Source organism: Gracilinanus agilis, chromosome 3, assembly GCF_016433145.1.
Source record: "Gracilinanus agilis isolate LMUSP501 chromosome 3, AgileGrace, whole genome shotgun sequence".
Taxonomy (NCBI): Eukaryota; Metazoa; Chordata; class Mammalia; order Didelphimorphia; family Didelphidae; genus Gracilinanus; species Gracilinanus agilis.
The window spans coordinates 73917002-73922580 of record NC_058132.1 but is presented as its reverse complement, the minus strand read 5'-3'; the positions used below and the strand labels follow the sequence as shown (position 1 = coordinate 73922580).

Genomic DNA, 5579 nt, shown 5'->3' with positions numbered 1-5579 from the left:
GTCACTTGATCCCCCAATTGCCTAGCCCTTACCAACTTACCACTTACACAGTATGGACTCCAAGATGGAAGGTAAGGGTCTTAAAAGAAAAAAAAGTATATATATATATATATACACTTTTTTTACTCCTTTGCTGGGGCATACTGGTAAATGTTTAACAAAGGGCTTCCCAGGGAGAAAAATGTCCATTTGACATAACTTTTTTTTTTTGATAGTTAGAAAAAAAGTATTATTTTAGTCCAAGATAGGCAATACATTTGTAACATTTATTTTACAAAATAATTGCCAACTTGTTCTTTGAGAATACTAGCAAAAATATGGCATAGCTCATTTCTCAAAAATGATTTAAATTTAAATTTAATTAAGTTTAAATTTAAAATGATTTCTTTGCTGGTAAAAATCAATGTAAAAACAAAATACGCAATCTGCCGAACGATGGTGGTTTTCAATTCCGGTTGAGAGAATCTATGTACAGAAAATAATCTAGAGACGCATCTGTTACAAATATACTACAGATTTAAGTCTTGTTATTAGAATACAAGTATCCCAAAGTATCCAAGAAGTTTCAGGCACAATCCATTTAAGTTATTTTTGGCATAAGGTTCTGGCACATCAGAAAAGAACCACATCCAGCTGAAGTTCTGCAGATTTAGAACATGCAGCATCATTGGCTCGTCAAGTAGATTTTTCCATTAAAATACAGCCTCGCTCATGTATTCCTCCATTGTCTCCTGTGACACATCAGAGTTTTCAACAGCCTTGACAGCAGACTTCTTTGAGGCTTCCTGGATTTCTCCACCATTATAAACTCATGAAGGATAAAATATGCCTTTTCAAAATTAAATATAATATCCGGTTCACAGATATCTCCAAAATACTTGTCTGGTAATACAGCTCGTTGCCCTGATTTTCTACTGAGAAGCAAAAATATGAGAGAGCATATCTTTTATAAACAAGTTTTAGATCCTTCCAGTCAACAAAACTGCTTGTCTTTTGGTCACAAGATAGAATCATCTGTACAATTTCTCAGATGATCTTTTCTCTCTGTTTATCAGGAAATTTGGTATGCCACTTCTGCAGCCTTCCCTTTCCTTGTCAACTGAGTGCAATGTTGAAATGGCTCTTCTACTAGGACATCCAATGATGCTGGCAAAAAGACTCTTTGGGACTATGAGCCTTTCCAAGTTCCTTGCAAGTGTCAATCATTTTTCAAAAATTATCAAAATAATTTGATTTCAAAATTATCAATCAAAATATGATGATCAATGATAATCAAAAATTATCAAAAAAATAAAAAATAGAAAGTCTTTAATCAAGGTCAGAAAAATTGTAATTTGGGTTCTTCCACAGAACCATGTACTTGGGTTCCTCCTCATCCAACATACTTTTTCTGCCTCCTTACCTTTTGCCTTAGAATCAATATTGTGCATCAGTTCCAAGGCAAAAGAGGAGTAAGGACTAGCCAATGGGGGTTAAATGACTTGCCCAGGGTCAACCAGCTAGGAATTTTCCGAGGCAAGATTTGAATTCAGGATCTGTCGCCTCTAGGTTTGGCTCTCAGTCCACTAAGCCATTCAGTTATCCCCCACTCCTGCCCCCATCCAACATATTTTAAGTTTCACCTGCATTATTAACATTTTATCCATCACTTTTTTCAGTCTAAAAGCAACAAGACTATAAATTAAACCCTGATCTGTAGCATTTGCCAATTTCCCAGGTATAAATGCTCACACAGATTTTAATCATTGGCTCTCAGTTGGCTACAGCACATCACTGCTTTCATGATCCTATCTGGTTATTTTTAAAAATAAAAAGTCCTAAAGATTGGAAGTCTCAGGTTTACATCTGGTTTCAGACACTTCCTAGCTGTATGACCCTGGGCAAGTCACTTAACCCTCATTGCCTAAAAAAAAAAAAAAAGAAAGAAAGAAAGAAACCAGGCTTGGGACACCATATCTAGGGTCTCTTGAGTCAGGAAGTCAGGCAAAGGGAGACTGACCAGAAATCATTAAGCAGTTACTTTAAATAAGCAAAATTAGAGGCTGATGAGGTCCCTTTGACACTTAGAAAGTCTGAGTCACTCATTACAAGGAGGAAGTTGAGACCAGGGCTAGGGAACGTGGGAGTAGGGGATGGAATCCAGGGATTCCATATACTAACTTTGCTGTGTATTATTTCACAAGGAGAGCTTCATGCCTTTGGCCCTGAAGGTTTTTTTGTTTTTAAGGGAGCCCTATTAAAATTAAAATACTGTAGGATTATGCTTATGATTTGTCAGGACAGCTGGGTGGCTCAGTAGATTGAGAGCCAGGCCTAGAGATGGGAGGTCCTGGGTTCAAATCTAACCTCAGACTCTTCCTAGTTGTGTGACCCTGGGCAAGTCACTTGACCCTCATTGCCTAGCCCTTATTGCTCCTCTGCCTTAGAACCAATACACAGTATTGATTCTAAGATGGAAGGTAAGGGGTTAAAAAAAAAAGATTTGTCAGTCAGTGCTTTGGCTGATAGCACAGGAATTCACAGCTAAATACTGGATTATGTACAGTGAAACAAGCAGAACCAAGGGAACATTATATATGTCAAAAGAAATATTGTTTAAAGAATGACTGGTGTGTGTCCGCCTCCAGAGAATGAGGTGATAAATAGAATCAGCAAGACATCGTTTTATATATATACATATATCTTTTTGCCAAATGATGTATGTAAGTGGAAATTAGACTTCATCTCCCAGGATTCTTCCCTCGCCCCAAGATTCCCTTTTCCTCTCTGTTTACCTGCATCTTTTATGTGACTGTATTTAAGTTTTGGGGAAGCCTCTTTTGCCTCTCTCTCTCTCTCTCTCTCTCTCTCTCTCTCTCTCTCTCTCTCTCTCTCTTCCACTTGAGTGGCAAACATTCCTTGTTTTCCCTAACTCTCTAGTTAAATATCAATAAATCTTTATAAATATTATACTTTGGAGATATTGAATATTAATTTTTAAATCCACAGATGCCTTCTCTGATAGGAGAGTGGAGGGAGGGAGTTACCCGGGTATTTTGATAACAACAAACAAATCAATCAATAAACTTAAATTTTAAAAAAAGAGACTGGATTTTTTTCAGAAACAAAATTGAATTTTTATTATTCTATTAAAATAAAATTAGAAACATGATACTTGTAAATTATTTTCTGGTTTTTCTGTGAAAGTAAGCTTTGTAATCCTAATTTAGAGGTGTAAAACTGGTTAGTTATATATTTCCTTATAGTCAAAGTTCCGATGGTAATTTTAATACCAATTAAACTGTGCTTTAAATTTTTTATATTTCAATGACATGCACATAAATCCACTTCAATCACTAAGTTCTTCCTCATCACTGAAATATGCACTTTTCTTTATCCTTGGGCATTTTGAAGCAGGTGCTGTCGAGGGTTCGCTTGCACTGGGTTTCCATCTTTGTTGATCTTCTTCAGTTTTGGCTTGCCGGAAAGCTACGGCTTGGCCGAGACCATCGAGAGCAGGTCCTCTCCTTCATCTTCACTTTCTTCCACTTCTTCAATTTCTTCTTCTAGTTCAATAGTTCTCGTTCTTTTCTTTCTTCTTTGCTGGTTCACGTTCTCCCAGCACGTTTTTTAGGACTAGCATAAGTTCTTGGGTGGCCCATTTCTTCGTACTCATAACACCGAGATTTATCAAAGCAGTTGCGCCTTCGGACGAACTCAGCAGCTCTTCCATTTTCCATAGCGATGCTTGCTTTGATCACTCTTCCAAATAACGGCTTATTGTTTAGTGCCCTCGAACAGTTTTGTGCTGATCCTTCATCCCCAAACTAAATAAATGCAACCCCTTTACTCTTCCTGGAATCTTTCGTCTTTCATAATAGTAAGGTTGATGACTTTCCATCGTTGGAAAATATCCTGTATAAGTCATTGTTTGTCAAAGAAAAAGGCTGGTTGGCTCCGTACGGGTACTTTTACTCGGTGCTAATCCACCACTCATTCCGGAATTCCTTTCTGGATGCTTGCAGTAATTATTGTTGATGTGGAAGCTCCAGATTTTGGTTGTCATTTCATTTCTGGCTTTTCTTTTGGAAGTTTCATTCAGGAGCCGATCAGTGGATTCTATCTTCAATATGCAATCTGGTCCTTTCGCTCCCAGTCCAGGGTGCCAGGACCTCCTTAGAGTTTCTCTGAACCAACGGTGACTCAGCCCGACTTTCCCTCCTCAGGTCCGTCAAGCAGCTGCGACATCCCCCAGGAAGGTGTCTTGGAGACGCATAGCAACAAGGTGGTCCTTTCAAGAGACTGGATTGACAGCGAGCATTTTGGTTGATAGACGAGATTTTTTTTTTGAAGTTGGGAATGAGACGCAGAAGGGATGTCTGGGAATAAACTGTCTAGTCCAACCACAGGGGCCATCCCGAGTCCAAAGTAAACAGTGTTCAGAGGCTGCTTGCTGCTTCTCTGTCTAATGAAAGCTTTTGCAACCTGCCCCCCTAATTAAACACAGAGAGTGTGTGGATGGGAGCCAGACAAAGGGTCCATCACAGGCGATAGGCTCATTCGTGCAGATGGGCATCTACCTCTCTACAAAGCGACGTGCTGGAACCAGCTTAAACCAGCTAGTGAGAGCTGCTTGTTCAGTTTTCAGTGTGAGAATTTATCCCCCCAGAAATCAGCAAACACTACAAATCAGGACTTAATTTACGGTTTTGTTGATAGTCTACACTTAAGAAAGTGAGGGGGGAAATGTAAATAATGCAGACTAAACTTAAAAGTGTGCCGTGCATACATTTTTAGAAAGAGATTTTATTTGAGGGCAGCTGGATGGCTCAGTGTATCGAGAGCCAGTGCTAGAGACAGGGAGGTCCTGGGTTCAAATATGACCTCAGTCACTGTGCTACCTGGAAGTCTCAGGATGGTTAGAGATTTATCCCAGAAACAGAGAGAACATTCTAGACAAAGGAACCGGACTGAGCAGCCTCAGAGACAGAATACACAGCATGTTTTCAATACAAAGACGACACCCATGGATAGTAGGTCTTAAAACAGAATTCAGTTCCATGCCTTACAACTACAATTACACTCTCAGGAGGCTTCTGCTTAAAGCATATTTGTAGGATTGCTGATGAGACAATTCCAGGGACAATTTATGTCCCCTCAAAACCAATTTTCTTTAAATAAGAGCTTAAATACATTGCATAACATTTAAACCAAAACCAAAAACCAAACCAGTCTGGTAACTTCTCCTGGCGTTGGGCAGCTGTTGCTGGTAAGATGTAAGCCCCTCAGTTACTCCAGCTGTTTCCATACATTCGATACGAATTTGGTTCCTTGTCCAAAGTTTAATTCAGGTAAAAGTTGGCCTCCCAGTCTGGAGTTCTGTCCTCTCGGGCATCCCCAAGAGGCTGACAAAATGGCCAGGTTTAGGACAATCCCCTTGTAGATGGCCACTCTCTCCAAGGCAGAATTTCTCCTGATGCCAACTGCACTCATTGCACACAGAACCTCGGCTCTGTTAAACTGGCGAGGTCGCCTCCATGGCTCTGAGCAGGCATCCCTTGAGACTGACACTCAGTCATCTACTCAAGAAAGAAAACACG

General features: G+C 39.6%; 2 pseudogenes; both read right to left on the bottom strand.

The window, feature by feature from the left end:
• Positions 1 to 692: 692 nt before the first annotated feature.
• Positions 693 to 1376, bottom strand: LOC123241055 (annotated as a pseudogene).
• Positions 1377 to 3328: 1952 nt separating this feature from the next.
• Positions 3329 to 3976, bottom strand: LOC123243221 (annotated as a pseudogene).
• Positions 3977 to 5579: the final 1603 nt, after the last annotated feature.